Source organism: Nuphar pumila, chromosome 15, assembly GCF_984573655.1.
Source record: "Nuphar pumila chromosome 15, dmNupPumi1.hap1.1, whole genome shotgun sequence".
Lineage (NCBI taxonomy): Eukaryota > Viridiplantae > Streptophyta > Magnoliopsida > Nymphaeales > Nymphaeaceae > Nuphar > Nuphar pumila.
In genome coordinates this window covers 80,276,203-80,296,380 of record NC_143263.1, presented here as the reverse complement: position 1 = coordinate 80,296,380, position 20,178 = coordinate 80,276,203, and positions in this window count along the sequence as shown.

The window sequence follows — 20,178 nt, the reverse complement described above, 5'->3', positions numbered from 1 at the left end:
TTCGAATCTCTCACTGGCAGTCTGAGTCTTTGCCACTACACCAAGTAATGGCCCTCTTGGTTTGCCTTGACTATAATCCTATAATTAAAATATGCCAACACGAGGTACACAGGCATCACAGGATATACAGTAATATCTGGGATTACTGAGAAGTGTTTTGATAAAACTAAATAGCACCGCAGTTTGAAGCACTTGTTCTAATGGAATCACAAAGTTAGCATCAAGTGTGTGTGTGTGTGTGTGTGTTGTGTGTGGAGAAGCTTTTACTTGGAATTACATTGATGTTGAAATTCTTAAGCCATTGAATTCATGACTTGGATACTATGCAGAAACATTAAGGTAATGTTATTATTGAGCAGATGAGTGATAAAGAATATCACCACCTGTAGATGCTTTTCAATCTGGATTGCAGATCTGCTCTCATGTAGGCTCCATCACTGGCATAAATGCAGATCTGCGATCCTTAAAAGCATCCGTGGGTGGTTATATTTTGTTTTACCTGATCTACTCTTGGAGACCATCTTGGAGTTCAGATCTTATTTATTTATGTCCTATCCAATTTTAACAGGGGTACTCTGTTTTGCTGAGATTAGGAGGATGGCTTAAACACTATGTCACAGGGACTCGGCAAAACAGATGCCGCACCTGCGTCGATGCGATGCGACGCGGGTGCGCGTGCAAGTGCGGTACCGCACCCAAGGTCATTTTTGTCCATTATTTGGGCGTAAAAAAGAATATATACATATATATATATATATATATATATATATATATATATATATATATATATATCCCTGATGAAAAGAAGGATTAGGGCAAATTTTTTTTTTGCCCTAATCTCTCATCTCTCTCCCCCTGAGCTCGAGCTCGTGCTCTCTCCCATCGCCGCCCCAGCTCTGCCTCTCAGGCTCCTCCTCTCGGCTCATCCTCTCTGCTCCTCCTCTTCTTTCGCAGGTATGTACCCTCTCTCACTCTCTTCTTGGGTTGGCAGGGGAGGGGCCGAGCACCCCCCCCCCTCTCTCGGTCTCTTGTTGGGTCGGCAGGGGAGGGGCTGAGCCCCCCCTGCTTCCTCATTTTTCGGCACAGGAGGGGCCGAGCCCCTCCCCTATCTGGCTCTTTTTTGGGTCGACAGGGGAGGGGCCGAGCCCCTCCCCCATCTGTTTTTTTTTTTGGGGTCGACAGGGGAGGGGCCGAGCCCCTCTCCCATCTGTTTTATTTTTTGGGTCGACAGGGGAGGGGCTCGGCCCCTCCCCCATATGTTTTTTTTTTGGGTCGACAGGGGAGGGGCCGAGCCCCTCCCCCATCTGTTTTTTTTTTTGGGGTCGACAGGGGAGGAGTCGAGCCCCTTCCCCATCTGTTTTTTTTTTTGGGTCGACAAGGGAGGAGCTGAGCCCCTCCCCCATCTATTTTTTTTTTTTTTTGAGTCGACAAGGAAGGGGTCGAGCCCCTCCCCCATCTGTCTTATTTTTTGGGTCGACAGGGGAGGGGCCGAGCCCCTCCTTCATCTGTTTTTTTTTTTGGGTCGACAGGGTTGTGGTCGAGCCCCTCCCCTATCTGTTTTTTTTTTTTGGGTCGACAGGGGAGGGGCCGAGCCCCTCCCCCATCTTTTTTTTTTGGGTCGATAGGGAAGGGGCCGAGCCCCTCATATGGCTCTTTTTTTGGGTCGACACGGGAGGGGCCAAGCCCCTCCCCCCTCTGGCTCTCTTTTTGGGTCGGCAGGGTAGGGGCTGAGCCCCCCCTTCTCCCTGTGTTTTCGAATTGATTTGAAAATTTTAATGTATTTTTTTTTTGTATTTTCAGGATAAAAATGACAGATAAAGGGAAAAAACTTGCGTCATCCTCATCCCAACATGTGAGTTCTGCTGCTAGTTTTGCTGATAGTTGTAGTGGGATTGATGATGTGGGGCCACTATGGGTACATGTAGATAAACTTACAAAAACTGGAGAAGGAGGTGGTGGAAACAAGAGATTTCAATGCAAGCTCTGCGAAAAAGATTTTGTTGGGTCTTACACAAGAGTGAAGGCTCATTTGTTGAAGATACCAGGACATGGCATTTCAGCTTGCAGAAAAGTTGATGAGGCAATGCGAAGACAATACAAGAAAATACAAGAAGAATATGAGAAGAGAAAGGCAATGAACGATTCTTCTGCAGTCAGTGTGCCATTTGCAAGCCACCAAGAAGATGCTGAAAAAAAAGAAAAGTCAATGTAAGAGGTAGATGAACGATACAATCAACATTCAATACATATGGAAGAGAAGAATTGGATAGAAAAGTTGGGAGGTATTTTTATTCTGGTTCACTCCCATTTATTGCGGCTAGAAATCCTTATTAGAAGGATTTAGTAACATCCTTGGCAAATTGTAATTTGAGTGGTTATGTGCCTCCAAGTTCAGAAAAAATGCAAACCACACTTCTTGCAGAAGAGAGGGCAAATGTGGAGAGGTTGCTAGAGATTAAAAAATATTCATGGGAGCAAAATGGAGTTTCTATTGTGTCTGATGGATGGACAGATATTCAAAGGTGTCCATTAATCAATTTCATTGCTTGTTCGCTTAGTGGCCCAATATTCTTAAAAGCAGTTGATGCATCTGGGGAATATAAAAATGCAAAGTATTTAAAGAATTGTTTATAGAAGTGATAAAAAAAGTGGGTAATCAGAAAGTGGTACAAATCATTACAGACAATGCTCCAGTTTGTAAAAGTGCAGCCTTGAGTTTGAAAAGTTAGTACCCTCATATTTTTTGAACTCTCTGTGTAACACACAGCTTAAATCTAGCCCTAAAGAGCATCTACAACCCCAAAGAAGAAAATTCACAAGCATGTGCTTTATGTTCATGGATTGAAGATTTAGAAAGAATGTCAAAAGCATTAGAAATTTTGTTGTTAACCACCATCGTGCTAATGCTATATTTAATAAGCATTCTGATTTAAAATTGTTGAAGGTCGCTGAAACACGTTTTGCATCCATCATTGTGATGATGAAGATGATTAAAAGAGTGAAGAATGTTTTGATTAACATGGTGACTGATGAAAATTGAACATTCTATCGTGCTGATGATGATATGAAGGCTCAAGAAATTAAGAAATTCATTCTTGGTGATGAGTTTTGGGACAGAGTGGTATACTTCATTCAATTTACGCAACCTATTTGTGAAATGTTAAGAGAAGTTGATAAGGATGAGCCCATGCTTCACAGAGTTTATGAAATGTTGGATAATATGATTGAAAAAATACAAGCTATAGTTTTCATGCATGAAAAAAAAATCCTGCATTGGATGATTCAGATTTTTTTAATCATATTCATTCAATTTTAGTCAGAAGATTGGATAAGAGCAACACTCCTTTGCATTGCATGACACATTCTCTTAATCCAAAATATTATGCAAATAAGTGGCGAGCTGGTGGTATTGGTCGTGTCCCTCCAAATTTAGACCCAGAGCTATCAAGACATAGAAATATGTGTATGACAAGACTTTTTCTAAAAGCATATCTTCTACATCAAGTCACACAAGAGTTTGAAAAAATTTCATCTTCGAGATTATATCGACATTATTCGCGAGAGAAGAAGATAATATAGATCCTATCACATGGTGGTCAACATTTGGATCAGAAACACCTCTTATGCAACGTCTTGCATTAAGATTGTTATCGCAGCCTGCTAGTTCATCTTGTTGTGAAAGAAATTGGAGCACATATTCTCAAATCCACAACATGAAGAGAAACAAACTCACCAGCAAGCGTGCAGAGGATTAGTATATGTTCATTCAAATTTTTGATTACTTTTGCGAAGCAATGATGAATACAAGTACTAATTTGCTCTCTTAGTTATTTGATTATTTTTTAGTTTTCATTTAAATATACTTGTATTGTATTAATCATTTTCAAATTGGGTTTATAACGCAGACAAGGAACATTCAAATTTTGGGATGTAAACCCAAAAGAGTGTGACTTCGAGGGAGAACATGAATTCAACGTAACAAACATGGATTTAGCTGAGCCCTGTATTCCTTCTAATGATGCATTTGATGATGAAGAAGAAAATTATTAACATCTATTACTTCATCAAGATATACTTTGGTATGTAATTTAGTTCTTTTATACAATACTTATTTGATTGATATTTAGGTCGATTTATGTAATTGCTTTACTTATTTGATTGATAATTTGATATTTAGGTTGATATATTGCATGCATGATGAATCATATTATGAGTTTATGACAATGTTTACTGTTAAATGTTAAACTGTTAAAACTTCAAAATTATATATATATATATATATATTTTACATTTTTGCCCGTGCCGCACACCCGCACCCGGTTTTTTTGGAAGTGCCGCATCCCCGCACCCGCACCCGCACCCGCACCCGCACCCATGTGACATAGCTTAAACATAAGAATAAAAAAGTTCAGTTTATACACCATACTGTATTCCGTACAATCAAGTAGAATCAATCTTAGTGAGCGGGATGGAAATAAGGGAAAGACTTTTAACTTGGGTACTCTGTTTTGCTGTGATTAGGATGATGACTTTATCTTCCAAACTTTCTGTTATTTTTAGCACTTAAATTTGATTTTAATTATTTCACCCAAAAAAGATGAAATTATTTACAGTAAGCTTTGGATATTAAATATCTACAAACACCAGAACTGTGAAGCAATTCCAGGAATTCAAAGTCAAGCTAATCCAAACAACCCCCGATGGTTCCACCACCCTCTAGCATTTATGAGCCTTTGGCTTTGCCCAAAAAAAGCAAAGATGTAATGCCCTCTAAGCTTAAAACTTTCTGCACAACCACTTGATTCCCTTCTTTGCAACTTTTATTTATTTATTTACTTGTTTCGAAATAACATACCCTGCATGTTATTCATACAGTAAGATCTGTTTGTGGGAGGTAATTAGCTTCTGTCATTCAGAAAGCAAGATAAAGGCCAAATCAGAGATAGCAAGTGCCATAAGGTTCGCTTAATGCACAAACCAGATCAAGTGGATTGCCTGAACCCTATGTTTTTTATTTCTATTATTCTGTGAGTAAAGGCAATATAAACTCTCTTCTATTTTTTTTTTATAACAGGGAGAAAGCCGCATCATTCTTGGCATAAAACCTTAGGTCTCCCTTGCACACCAAAAAGTACACCCAGCTTCAGCCTCATAGCAAGGGACATGTATCTGTCTTTAAAACTCCAACGTCAACTTGGTGACATTCACAAGTTTTTTGTTTTTTTTTTCGAAATAAACATTCACAGGTTGCCCCAACCCAAGAGCGGACCTCTCATCGGCACCAATATACACGTTAATATCATGATAAAATCATGATATTCTTGCTTAACCAGTGATATTGCAACATCTTGCAAATATCATGATATTTTGACCGTTTAAAATGGTGACCAAAACAAAGCATCATTTTTCGAGATATTTTCATATTATCACCAAAATTTGTATGTTGTGAACAGCTTGTACTACGTAGAGAGTCTGCATACGGAAGCCTGGAAGATCGACAATTTCTCATATTAAGAATTTCCTAACAGAAGAAAAAAAATTAAGCGAAATGTGACTCCTAGATCTGGGTGGAATAAGAAACATATATAACCTTGGAATTTAGATGCCGCAGAAAATCCATGATTTTATGAACGACCAGGATTTCAGGCTTCCAGCTAGTAATATGAAAGAGATTACAGAAGAAACTCTGGAATTTGTTGGATGACTAACTCACAGGTGCTAAGACTCATCCGTTGAACACAATTAATTTATGTCAAAACCCAGAATTTGATGCTTCAAACATCATTTTTGTCTGTAATAAAGTAAAGAAATGCAGGAAACCAACTTCTTGGTAGCATGAAAACTAACCACTTTAAGGATTCATTGTTCCTTGCGTTAAGCAAGTTACTAAATTATATAGATTGCAATTTAATATAAGAAAGAGCACAACATTGATATTAAACCACGAAAACACTACTACAATGAGAAGCAACCAAACACTAAGAAGACAATATAGCATATCTAGGAGCGCAGTCTCTTTCTGGCACATATCACTGAGGCCTTATTGGGTCCCACTCTAGGAACAACTCTGATTCAGCAACGGGGGTATTGGAGCCCGCAACTTTGAACAATCCTTTGGGCGAGGGGCGAGTATATGTATTGTGCATAGTTAGGGTTCCTCACAAAGGAGCAAAAACATGGCATCAGAGTTCTCAGTCCGTAGCAGCAAGCTCCGCTAGGTGTCCCACCCGGGTATGCACTGTAGCAGGGAGTGACCGCATTGACATTACACCCCTGAGATGAGCATGGCAACACAATGCTAAGAAGGAGAACCATGATGAAGGAGCACATGAGAGCATTGGATTTGGTCTTCATCTCCATCTATGATGATAAAACGAAGAGAAAGTTTGATGGAAAGAAGCCTGGAATGATTTGAGCTAGAGGTTTCTACTCAATTTATAGACACGATGGCTAGCCACAATCATATGGGTAGGAAAATGGTAAATTGGTTAGATGTTGGTGCAATTTAATGTCATTTACTAGGTCTTTAACTTTTTGCACCATGCATGGATTGGGGGACCAAAGGTCTCATTTATGAGGCACACTTTGACATGCAGCAAAGTGTCCTTACCTGGTTTCCCTTTGCAGCAAACAATGAGGGGCCCAGACTACTCACCCGCGACGTCTGGTTTGCATTGGTTGACATATTGAAGGCTGACAAATGCTATCATCTTTGAAAATTTTTCCGTGACACCCAATAAAATCCACAAGAACTGTACAAAATAGCTACAAATTAATATTTTAGAGGTTCTTTTTTTAATGCGTGTTAGAAAGAGGTAATGTCACAAAGATAAGGGTGGCCCCCGACACGTGGTCCGGGGACATGCGAGTTGTAAAGTTTTTTTAATAACAGCACATGGATACATGGATTATTCAAATTTTTAACAAAAATATCTTTGATATTTTAATATATAAAAATATATTTTTCATTGAAATATTGGTAGAAAGCATTACACACTATTACAAATATTACAGTAGTATCTACAAGTGTTGGAATATTTTTTGAAAGAATCTACATGTGTTAGAATGGTGTTAGCGTGTCATAGCGTTTCACATTTGTGTCACCCATATCACACACACAGTAAATGGGGTGTCACTGTGTCTAATGAAAAATGCGAGCGCATTGTGATCTTTGTAGTAGATTCATGGTGACAAAACCTTTTCTTCAATAAATATCAGCAGCCAAAATCTCACGATATTTGGGATTTTTTTTATAAATCTCATGTGCAAAAAATAGCAATAAGTTAAAAATAAAACCCAATTTTAATTAATTTTATAACAAAAAATATAAATTAATTTCAAAAAATAAAAAAGGAATTTAATTTCTGAAGTTTTATCAAAAAATATTGGCCAGTCAATTTTTGACACTGACTCGATTTTACTTATCTGACACAGCAGGAAACAGTATCAAATGGGATCTGCAGTTTTACAGAGACTGTTAAGGTAAGTTCATAGAGTTTGAGATCATTTATGAGAGATGGTGAAGAAAATCAGGGAAATATTGAAAGCCATGAGGATAGTTAGCCAGCCAAGCTGCAAGTGAATTGAGCAGCTTCTCCAGTCTTGACACCCTAATTCATTTTTTCGTTCTTTCTTTACTAATTCATTTCCATCATTTTCTTCCCTCGATTTGCTTCCCATCAATGCCATAAATGTGATACCCGAGAATTTTTCAGAGATTTTTCATAATTATTAAATAATTAAAAGTAAAATTTTATTTCAAATATGGTTTGCAATTTTAATTTATATTCAAATTATAATTGGCATTTAATTTTATTTTGAGATTCAAAATACCCATGTGGGACTTAATTAAGTCCATTGTGAGTTTGGATTTGATTGGGAATCTAAGTGGGGGTTGCCCCAATGGATTGTAGATTTGAACACACTTGAAAAAGGGGATAGGGGCAAAAGGGAGTTAGTGGATAAGGAGAGGGGGAGGGAGGGGCCACGACAATTAGGGCAACCCATAAAGAAAAGAAAAGAAAGCTTGGAGAAGCTTTGCTATCACTCTCCTTAGCTGCCACCCTCTATCTTCTCACTCTCATTTATGAGTTTTTCACTCTCTCTTTTCTCTCTAGCTTTCATGTCTAACCCTAATCCTAGCCTAGTATCAAACCCTAATCACACCCTCACTATCTTATCTATCTCTTTAATGATTTTTGGAGGAAGTCATTGTTCTCTCTCTCATAGTTTTTTGAGAAATTCATTACTCTCTCTCTCACGATTTTTGAAGGAAGCCAATGTTATCTCTCTATTATAAAGACTTCATTCCAACAAATTTGAAGAAGAAGTCGCCCACGATTTTGGAGAATTTTTTATTCTACAATTTTTAGAGAATATGATTTCAACATTTTTTGAGGTAGAAAAATACTCTAACCTTGTATGTGTGTAGAACACTAAGACATGTAAATTTGAATTTTATATATATGTTAGAGTGGAGTTCTATGTAAAATTGAAATTATAATGTGTTAGATTTGGGATTTTTCCCAAATTTGAATTTTACAAGCATGTTAGAATGATATTTTATGTAACTTTAAATTTTTTCATGTGTTAGAATTATGTTTCTATGAAAATCTGAAATTATTTATGTATTAGAATCATATTTTTATATAAATCTAAATTTATTCATATGCTAGAATCTTGTTTCTATGTAAATCTATATTCATACATGTATTAGATTTAAGGGTTTTCCTAAATCTGGAATTTATATGCATGTTAGAATGATGTTTTATATAAATTTAAATTTATACATATATTAGATTTAAGGTTTTTCTTAAATATAATTTTTATATACATGTTAGAAATATATTCTATGTAAATCTGAATTTATACATGTGTTATAATCATGTTCTAATGCAAATATGAATTTATGCATGTGTTGAAATTAAATTTCTATGCAAATATAAATTTATACATATACTTTAATCATGTTCCTATGCAAATATGAATTTATACATATATTAAAATCATTTTTTATGAAAAACTAAATTTATAATTGTATTGAAAGTGTGTTATGAAAATCTGAAATGATATTAGTGTTGGACATGAGATTTAAGTGTACACAAAGTGTTTATGTGAAAATTGCAATTATACTCTTACTAAAGAGGACCCAATAACTAATTTAGATTATAGCTTACCATGAAGAGGGTAGGTGGTACGTTTCGTTGGGCTATGTTTTGTAGCTTTTGAAAAAAATGATGTTTCATTAGTCTCATGTTCTCAGAGTTGGGTGGTCAAACTATCAATGTATCTTAGGTGATAGGTTCATATCTTCTGTGTTATCATCGCAAAAATTTTACTTTTTGCGAGTCAAACTGACCTTTGAAAATGATTTTGAAAATAACTCACCTCCGTTTTAAAATGCGGGATAATTCCGAAGAATGGGACTCGCCTGTCGGTACGAGGTTCGACCGTTTCTAGCGCCTTTACCAGAAGTAATTGAACCAAGGATCAATTGTATGCTTAACTTTGTGCAACTTGTCTAAACCATATTCTAATTCCTAAATGCACAAAGAATCAGGCATGTGCTATGAATTTCTGAAAATGCATATTTGAAAACATGATGTTTGCTTCAAAGATTGAAAAATATTTGGAGATTCTTGGAAAATATAACACTTGGAAAATCGTGAATCATGGTTGAGATATTGTATCTGAGAAAGTGAAAATCGATTTCTGAAGAATCTAGAGGTTTTATGAAAATCGATTTTGAGAAATGTGAAATAACTTTGAAAAACTTGATTTCTTTGAATTCAAACTTTGAAATTGAAAATATAACTTAGAAAAATCGAATTTGGAACTTGAGAAATACTTGAAATATCATTGGCAAATCCATATTTTGAGAAAATCGATTTTTGAATAAGACTTAAGAAATTTTTTAGAAAACTAATTTCTCTGAATTGAAATTGGAATTTGTAAATGCATGAATTGAATGAATATAGATTTGAAATACTTGGTTTTGAGGAATTGAGAAAATCCTTTTTGTATTTTTGAGAAATGCAGTGCATTTTTGAAGTTATCCTAAGAGTGTAGGCTAAATGTGGCTAATACGCAGATTATAAATCTGGGTATCATTCGTATTCTGACTATGGTCATAAATACAAATTCTACCAAGTTTGTCAACTCTATAAGAGCTAGTACACATGTCATTCGTGTAGACCATAGTGAATTTGAAATATGTGCATGAATAATGCATTCATCAGACATTTAATATTTGCAAAATTAAACTATATGCAATACAATCCTAGTCTAAGCTGAAATTTAAATTCTTATTTCAAATTTAATTTAATTTACATCACTATTGAATTTAAATACAAGAAATTAAAGGAAAGTAAAGTCTTCAATGTCTCTGCAAAACTAGAAAACTTTGTTAGTGATGATATGTTAGCTTTTCTAGGTTTATCCAGTAATATCTAGAAATTACTAGATTTTGCTAGATATAAGCCTTTTTCCATGATTCCCTTAAATCAAAATTGATAAAATATGAAATAAGATTGAACAAATATGAAAATGGAATTTGAAATTTCGAAATTGGGGTCAAAATGACCAAAATACCCCTAATAACAAGACTATGGCCTTGAAATTAGGGTTTTCAGAAAGATATTTTATAAAATGCAGTTTTGAAATTCAAATAAAAATAAATCAAACTAAATATGATGTGACATGATTAAAAATATGGAAATTATGGTTTAGAATTTCAAAATTGAGGTCAAATGACCAAATTGCCCCCGATAGCAAGACTATGGCCTTGAAATCAAGGTTTTCTGAAATAGATTTTGATAAAAATTTGAGATTTATGATAGAAATAAACAAAAAATCAATATGAAACATCCTAACATGATTATAAACATGAACAAACCCTAAAAACATGCACTTATACACGAAAATCAAGAAATATCACAAAAATTGTGATTTTGGCAGTGTTTTTGGATCTTTCAGGTACCCTGTTTTACAATTTTATTAATTCAGACATCAAATGAATTCTAAATTTCATACAAATTGGCACAGACACTTATTATCACCCTAAAATCAGATTGGAATTGTAAAAATATTTTTTTGATATTATTTTAATCCAAAAATTGTATTAACAACCTAAAATAAGCTATTTTTAACCTAGGTCACATATCAGTTTCAGAGTTAGACCCGAATTAGGGGTCAATTCTCCATGAAAACTTTTGCGTTTTTATAGAGATAAACTAAAAAGAAAAACATAGATTTACCAATTTACAGATTGGAAAAAGCATCTCCGGTTAGGGAGAAATCCTTCTGGCAATCTGAACTAGAATCTAACAAACCTAACAGGGGTTAAAACAGCTACTTCAGATTGAAAATACAGACATAAATATCAAACTTAATAAAAAATCTCTGAAATTATAGAAGTGAACAGTAGACAGAAAAATAACAATACTCATTTTTTTACAGATCATGAATTGGATCTGTGGTTTGGGATCTATGAATAACACAAGTCTGATTAGGGTTTTGGTAAACCCTAACGAGTTTTAAATTTAAAATCACACTTTCTGTCAGAGGCAAAATACTAAACATATATCAAAAAATCTCAAAATTTCACAGTAGATAGATCTAATCAATATAAATCCATGACACTTTAAAGATCTCAAATCGGATATAGGATGAGAAAAATATCATCACAGCAAGTAACCTTCATGATTTTAACAATGATTTTAAAGCTTTAAAAACCCGATTTGATGTCTGATTTTTCTGACAGAATTCCCGAATCCCAAAAACTCTGATTTTTTTACAGTAGTTCATTTACATATGCATATATTACATATAAAAAAATCAGCAATTAACAGTGAATATTTTCATCCGAAACAGCATGCTCTTTTCTGTTCTAAACTAAAAACACACAGAAATCTAAGAAACTTGAGAAAACATGCATTAACTAATAAAAACAATAAAAGAAACACTAAAACAGTAAAATAAAAATTATTTCTATGCTGGAAAATGTGTAATAAACATGGATAAACAAATAAATAAATAAAATACAGGGAATCAATGGCTGGAATTTGATGTTACCTTTAAAAGCATGGATTTAACCCATTAAAAGGGTAAATCACATGTTTTATCGGTTAATAATATAAAAAATAATGCAATAAGCGATTCTAATGGATTAGAATCATGAAAACAGCATGGAATAGAGTTAGATCATCTTCTTGAATTGATTTTGGGGTTCTTGGATGAAATCCATGGTTAAATCCATGAACACAAGAGTTTCCATGGTGAAATCTATTGAAAAATCATAAAAAAATAATAAAAAATAATAAAATAATATTAAATAACTCACCTTGGGGCTGCAGCTGCAATGAAGAAAGGTGGAGGTGCTGGAGAGGAGAGAGAAGCCACGAAAATTTGAGAAAAAAAAGCTCCCTTTGACCCCCTTTAGGTCCCCTATTTATAGTTTTTTTTTTATTTGTTTAGGAAGAGTTTTGATTTTTTTGGACTCTTTTTAATTGTTTTTGATAAAACACATGAGGAGGACGATTTTTTTGAAGAATTCTAACCTAAATTGACTCTAATTAATCCCTAATTAACACCTAATCAAACCCTAGAAAGTCCAAATGTGGCACCACCTAGTATGGACCCACATTTGGTTTTTAAAACTTGAATTTAAAACCTTTAAAAACCAATGGTTTAAAACTTAAATAAAATAGATTTTTAAAATTGATTTTGACTCACCTAGACATCTAACCTAGGTAGTACATTGACTAATCCTAGTCTAACCCTAACTTTTACAAATGTGGCGCCACCTTGAGTGGGCCCCACTTGAATTTTCAAAAACGATTTTAAAGCTTGAAATTGAGAGAATTTTCAAAAGATTTTTAAAAGTAAACTTAAAATCAAAAGTTTTGAAATGACATAGAGTTACAACTGGGTCAGAACTTCCCTCGATATGGTTCCAACTGAGTGGGCCCACATCGATTTTTGAAAATTTTGAAATAAACACTGAAAACAGCTTTGAAAAGGGGTTAAAATCAATAATTGAAATTCAAGATTTTTGAAAACAAAGTCTCAAGCGAATTGGAACTCCTGGTTAGAGTCTTGGATTTTTAGGACTCTGAGATTTTGGGTTTTAAAAGCCAAATAAAGGAGTTTTTGAAAAGATTTAATCGAAAATGCTGAAACAAGTCAGAAAATACAGTCAGGGTTAGACTCCTAACTCGATCAGAACTCTGAAATAGAGTCCTGGATCAACTGGACTCTACAAAATGACCTAATTTTTGAAAAAAAATGGAAATAAATGAAAATGGAAGTAAAAACAGACTCCTGACTGGATTAGGACTCCGGGACAGAGTCCTAATTGAACTCTAGATTTTTTTGGTATTTTTCTGAAAAACAGTTGAAAGAACTTGTTAAAACAGTGAAAGCACTAACAAATATTGAAATAAAATAGAGTTCTGATTCAACTGAGACTCTGGGGACAGAGTCCTAATTGAACTAGGACTCTCCAATTTTTGGATTTTCTAAGAAAACAAATGAGAGAATTTTGAAAAACAGTTAAAAACAGGATGAAATTGAAGTTTTGGTTCAGAGTCCTGATCTGATTAGGACTCTAAGAAAGAGTCTTGATTCGATCAGAACTCTAAGAATTTTAGCTTTCTGATAAGCAAATGATGAAATTTGGGCAAAGCCTTTGAAAACCAGTGAAAATAAAGTGAGAAAATCAATTTTGGATAGAGTCCTACTTCGATCAGGACTCTGAAGTAGAGTCCTGATCTGATCAGGACTCTAAGATAAAACCTCAGAATTTTGAAATTCTTTGATAAAAGTGTAATAGTTTTGGTAGATTGAAATATTTCTGAAAGATTCTCTCAAAATTGAAATCAGGATCAGAGTCCCGATCCAACTAGGACTCTCTGAACAGAGTCCTGCTTTGACTGAAACTCTGAGTTTCTGACTCATTTTGAAAGATTTTGAAAGATTTGATTGAAAATGGATAAAATAGCTGTAAAAGATTAGAGTCCCAATCCAATTGAAACTCTGAAGAAGAGTCCTTATCCGACTGGACTCTTGAAGAAGAGTCCTGATTCAACTAGGACTCTGAAATTTTGGCCAAAACAGAAGATTTTGAAAGGTTTTTTCCGAAAACAGGTAAAAAGGTAGTAAAAATTAGAGTTTTGATCCGACTAGGACTCTGAAAAAAGAGTCCTGATCCAACTGGAACTCTAAGATTTTGGCAAAAATTGAGGAAATGGACAAGGGATAGGACCATAACTGATTCAAAATCAGAATGGTGTTTTAAAAAGGTTCAAAAAGATTCAAACTGATGAAAATACAAAGTCCTGATCCAACTAGGACTCTAAAATTTTTGAGATTTTTGATAAATGAAAGAATCCAGAAGCGACACCACCTAAATGGGCCTTATCTGAGAATTGAAATCAATTGAAATTGAGTTTGAAATGAATCCAGATTGTTTTATGAGAAAATATTTCAAAATATAAAGTCCTGGGGGTTGCCAAATGACATAATGTTGATTAAAAACCCTGGTTTTAAAATTAATTTTGAAAGAAAAGTTTTAAAAACCCAAGTCTGGATTAAATATTTTGAAAACGAGAGTGCTGGATCTCGAAAATGAGATATAATGACATGCAATGCAATGAAATGATATGCTGAATTCATGCAATGATAAGCAATGACACATGAAATGGATGAATACTGAATGAGGAGGAAAATTTGGGGTGTTTACATTCTGCAAAAGTCTTTTAGGATGCATCCCCTTTGTTATTGCTGGCACTGGTGAGTGTCTTGCTCAGTTATGGGCTGCACACAGTGGGATTGATTCAGTCAAGCACTTGGGTTATTAAAATACATGACATAATAAATGGTCGAGTAGGTTCTCTATTTTCAACGCCTGAATTCCTATGTGTACCCATAGGGATACATAATCAAGACCGCATTGCGGATTCTGACCTTATTGGATCGGGCTAACTTGACATTTTTAAGAAACAGATCAAGGAAAGGTAATACCTAAACGGAAACCGATTAACTAATTGGATATATTTTTAATTTTTTGTATGTAATCAAATCTGATAATCTATGGATTTGGATTCAGATGCAAGTATGCATACCAAACTCAATTGTTAATCAGATCCAATTTGCCTTACCGACTCTGATTAATTGAATTCAACCACTTTGAGGTGGACAAAAATAATGTAGTGGGTGGGTGTGTTAGGGTAGTTGCTTCGCCCACCAGAACGACTGACCAATGACTTTATTAGTTTCCCAACCAGACTTAACTATAGAGCACCCCTCTCTCTCTTGTCAACAAGAAAAGACTTGTATGTTAGTGCCACCTTGTGTTAGGACGTTCCGGGTTTAAAACTAAATGGTATCTTGTGATAACTAAATGGTATCTTGCATATCAAAAAAAAAATATTTAATATTAACAATATAAATAGAGATTGTGGGAGAAAAAATATATTGGCATTAGCTAGTGGGGTAACGTGGTATAGAATTTGGATAGGTCGATCTTGACTCGAATTAGTGACACCATTGGCCATTAAATTATTCTCATTAATTAGCATTGTGGCACCAAATGTAATTGCATACCACAATTAGTATTTAGTATCATGCTACCTAGGGGTGGGCAACGGCCCAGCGGCCTGATGGGTTAAGCCGAACTGGCCCATCATGGTTCGAGTTTAGGTCAGGGTTTTAGGCTTGGTCCTGTTAGCTACCGAGCGGAAACCCGGCCCGTTATATACATGGGCTAGGTCACATGCTGCCGACGGGCTATGGGGCCGGCCAGGCAGGCCTGAGCTATTTATTAATTTTTAATAATAAAAAAATTACAAAATTTAACTAATTGTATAGTAACTTACTAACTGTTATTATTTACCTAATTAGTTGCATTCATTCTATGAAAACTAGAAAGATAATTAGTTGGGTACATGAGAACTTGTTAATTATTTATTATTTAAATAATTAGTTGCACTAATTAATTAGGTTTGAGTTGGGTTGGGCCGGGTTAGGCTCAGTCCGCTTCACATTGATCTATTGGGCCAATGGGCTGCTCTTCACCAAGCCTATTAAGAACCGAGCCAAAGCCCGACCTGTTAGTAAATGGGCCGGGACATCTTCCTGCTGGACCACACTTAAAGCCCAACGAGCTGAGCTCTAAATGGGCCCGATCCAGGTTTGGCCAACCCGATGCCCAACCCTAGTGCTACCTTTATCACTTACATGTTGCTGATCCGATGCCCACTCATCACTTACATGTTGCTGATCACCAAAATGTGCATGGTTGATGTGATCACGTGTCACCATCATCCATTAGATTCTACCTGCATAGGGCGTAAAGTGAATCCAATAGCTCGCAACTAAGCTCTCCTTGACATGTGAGAAAGCTTGTTTTGTTTCACAAAATAGGCTTACCAAGCCTAGTCATAAGCAGTTCATGCAAGTTACTAAGCTGAAGACATGCAAGGTATGCTTGGTAATATATATATATATATATATATATATATATATATATATATATATAACGGCAAGTTTGTAACACCGGCAAATTTTGTTTATTTTAACTTTTAGATTCTATAAGCCTTAGATCTTATGTGATTTTGGATATGTGTTGGTTCGAAAAGTGTGCTTTTCAAAATGGATCTGCATTTATTTTGAGTTTTTCAACTTGGATCAAATCTAAAATTTGATTTTTCAAAACTGATCGGGCTATGTTTTGGACCAAACCCAAAGTCCTTATGGGGCATAGTGGGGCACCAGGTGTCAATGTGGGGACCCACATGGGTTGTGGAGGTGGCCAAGGGTTTTTATGGATTTTGGATGGGTTATATTTGGATCAAAAGTTCATTATTTTGGATCCAATATGGATTTAAATTTAATTCATAGATATAGACTCTTAATTTAAGTATTGAATTTGAATTTAACTAATGATTTTTAGATCCAACCCAATTGGGATTGGATATGATTCATTGTTTTTGGATCCAATCCTATTGTATTGAACACATGTGGGATGGCCCATGTGGGACCTACTTGGAATTAATTAATTAGTTAAATATGAGATGAGGGTGGGACATTCACCACCTCTCAACATCTTCATTAGTTAATTAATGGTTAATTAATTAGTTAATTAAAGAGGAAAAGTCAAAATCTAAGAGTTCAAGTAAGAATTTTAAAATAGGAGAAAAGTTAAAAAGAGATAATGTAAAAAAAATATCAAAAATTTGGGACTCGCTCCCCTCCACACAGTTTTGGAGACAGAGTCCTAACTAAATCATTAAGAAAGGGGAGAGGGTCATTTAAACTCCTCCCATATGCCCCTCTAGAACTCACTTTTCTCTAATTTCTCTCTCCTCTCAAACCTCGACCTTTTCTCTCTTATTCTTCCCTAACCCATAACTCCTATAGAGGATGTCTGGTTTTTGGCAACCATTAGCTCTCTCATACGAAGGTGGTGATGCTTTGCATCAGCAATACTTAGCAATAAGTATTATTTTTTTTGTACTTGTAATTAATTAGCACAGTGCAATATATATAACTCTAAGCATTTATGCTACCATAACTAAACTGATAATTACATCTAAGCACATTCCATTTGCGAACACAAATCATGAACGTGCACGTGCGAAGACCGCACTAGCGATGTACGTGTTAACATGGTTAATTACGCACATTTGGGCACTCTCAAGTGCATGTTCATGATACAAACTACGAAATCAAAAGCATATTTACAACAAGTACAAAACTCATTTCGAAACAAAATTTTAAACATGCATATTTGACTTTTGAAGACATTTTTTAAACCTTGTTAGAAAACCACATTCAAAACTAAAATTTGGTCTCACAGAGGCATTTTACCGAACACTTTGCGTGCAGCAAAATTTTCAAGACATAATCAAATTTCAGAATTATACAACATGCTTAACAGTGTTAATACACTATATTAATCATGCTAATAACAAAATCAACACAATTGCTAATTTAATTCATGCAAAACCATCAAATTAGGCATTTCTAGACCTAATTCTCTACATATAACACTACGTTACTATACTTAAGTAAAGTATCATTAAGGCACACTAGATTAATATCAAACAATAAGAATTTATATTCTACAAATTTAGTTTAGGAATCTTACCTTTGCGATACGATGAAAAAGAGTAGCAGAATTTGAAAAACCCAAAAGTCCCACAAAAATTACAAACAGATTTGCTGCGTAGGCAAAACACTGAATACTTGGTGTGCGACACGAAACACCAAGTGAACCACAAAAATAGGGTCAGTTGGGCATCATCTCACAGAGGAAGAGTGCTACAGTACTACACACATCACGATAAATTCATTAGAATATGTTTTCGCACACAAGCAACAAAAGCTAAAATACAAATCGATAACCCTATTGGCAAAAGACCACAAAACAACATACTAAAATGTCAAAAACATGGTTGGACAGCTATGCATGATGTCTGAAGCATAGCCACAACATTTACACTAAGATCGAGGTAGTTGATTTCAAGAAAAATATCAAATTTCCATAGAAACTTGATCCAGAATGAAAGTTTTGAATGAAAATTGGCTAAACAAAAGAGACCCATGCTGTCATGGCTGACAGGGGTGTCAACAATGGCCAAACATGATTTCCAATATTGGAAATTAGGCACATAAAACAAGAAAAATATTCTTGATGAAAATTTGGCTAGAAAATAAATAAAATAACATAAATTCTGCAAATAAAAATAAAACCAATGTAGAATACATACCTCAACACAACAATAGGCATGGGAAAAGACCTTGATCTGCTGTGCACATATCCCAATACAGGAAAACATGTATGAAAACATAAAATATTCCTTGATTAGGAAAATCGTCTAATCGTAAACTAAAAAATATATAGGAATATAAAGGAAAATAATGAAATTAAAAAGAAGAAGAAGGAAGAATCATGGTAAAACCTCAACAAAATGAGCATCGATGGTGGCTGCGGAAATCGGTTTGCAAACTCAGCGTCCATGGTGGTCAGAGGGTAGCATCAATCCCCAAAAATAGCAAACAAAATTCCTAGATTTTATGCAAAAATCCCAAAGCATAGTGGTGAGGGTCGACCATTAGAAATCCTTTAAGAAGACAAAGGGGAAAGTGAGGGAGATGGTGGAGAAAGAACACACTTACCCAGGCATCGTACGGAGGGCATCAGATATATAGCTCTTGTCAGGCGTGGGTGCTGGAAAAAAAAAAGAATGATGCAAGGGGACCTCCAGTTGTGGCCCTGGTCTCCGGTGAAGGTGGATGGTGGTCGACTGTGCTGGCCACTGAAACGAGGTGATGGTGGTCGGTTGTACTAGGGGTGGTGTCATCCTCGTGGAGGAGGGAAAATGAGAGAAGAGGGAGAAGAAAGAATGGGGGTCGTTGTGGTGAAAACAGAAAAGGAAAATAATTTTGATTGGGTGAAATTAGGGAAAGAAAGAGAAGGGTTAAAGAGGTCTTCTTCCTTGAACGCAAATCCAAACCAGGTCCAATTTGGTCCCAACCTAAACGAATTCTAAAAACAAATAAAAACCTAAACCTTATTAATTAATACAAATTTATTTTTAAACAATATTTGTTTTAAAACAAATTCATTATTAAAATAGAATATAATATTTTTTTAATTGCTTAAAATCCATAAAACTTTATGTTCAGATCAATCCACTTGGGTCCAACCCGTATAGAGTTCGGGTCCATCATAAAATCCCCAATTTTTCTAAAAATTCATTTTTCTTATCTTCTTGATACCAAAATAGTTATACAAATTCCTAATAGTTTATAGTTTGGTACTTTCTAAAATCCTAATTTATTGATTAAAATATTTCTCATAAATTATTATATGACCAAAATACCCTTTTTAAGATTTTTTTTGAAATCATCAAAATACATCTAGTTAAGTTCAAAACACATTGAAAACACCAAGATGAGTTATGACCCACTAAAATAGTTAATTGTGATGATTATTTAAATATTTTAACAAAATTCTGTCTAAAATAATTCTTAAAATGACTATTTTACCCCTATTGATAAGAAAGAATAATTTGGGCATGTATAATACCAATACTTGCCAATAAAAACTAGAATTATATTTATAATTCAATGATAAACCTAAATTCATTATTTATTTAAAATCTCAAAATTTGC